This window comes from Marmota marmota, unplaced genomic scaffold (genome assembly GCF_001458135.2).
Source record: "Marmota marmota marmota unplaced genomic scaffold, marMar, whole genome shotgun sequence".
NCBI classification, from domain to species: Eukaryota; Metazoa; Chordata; class Mammalia; order Rodentia; family Sciuridae; genus Marmota; species Marmota marmota.
In genome coordinates this window covers 1,089,815-1,090,029 of record NW_026000283.1, presented here as the reverse complement: position 1 = coordinate 1,090,029, position 215 = coordinate 1,089,815, and positions in this window count along the sequence as shown.

The window sequence follows — 215 nt, the reverse complement described above, 5'->3', positions numbered from 1 at the left end:
TCACCAGATAAATGGATAAAGAAAATGTGGTTTATATACACAATGGAATATTACTCAGCCTTAAAGAAGAATGAAATGATGGCATTTGCTGGTAAATGGATGGAGCCAGAGAATATCATGCTAAGTGAAATAAGCCAATCCCCCAAACCTAAAGGCTGAATGTTTTCTCTGACATGTGAATGCTAATTCACAATAAATTTGGCGGGGGGGGGCGG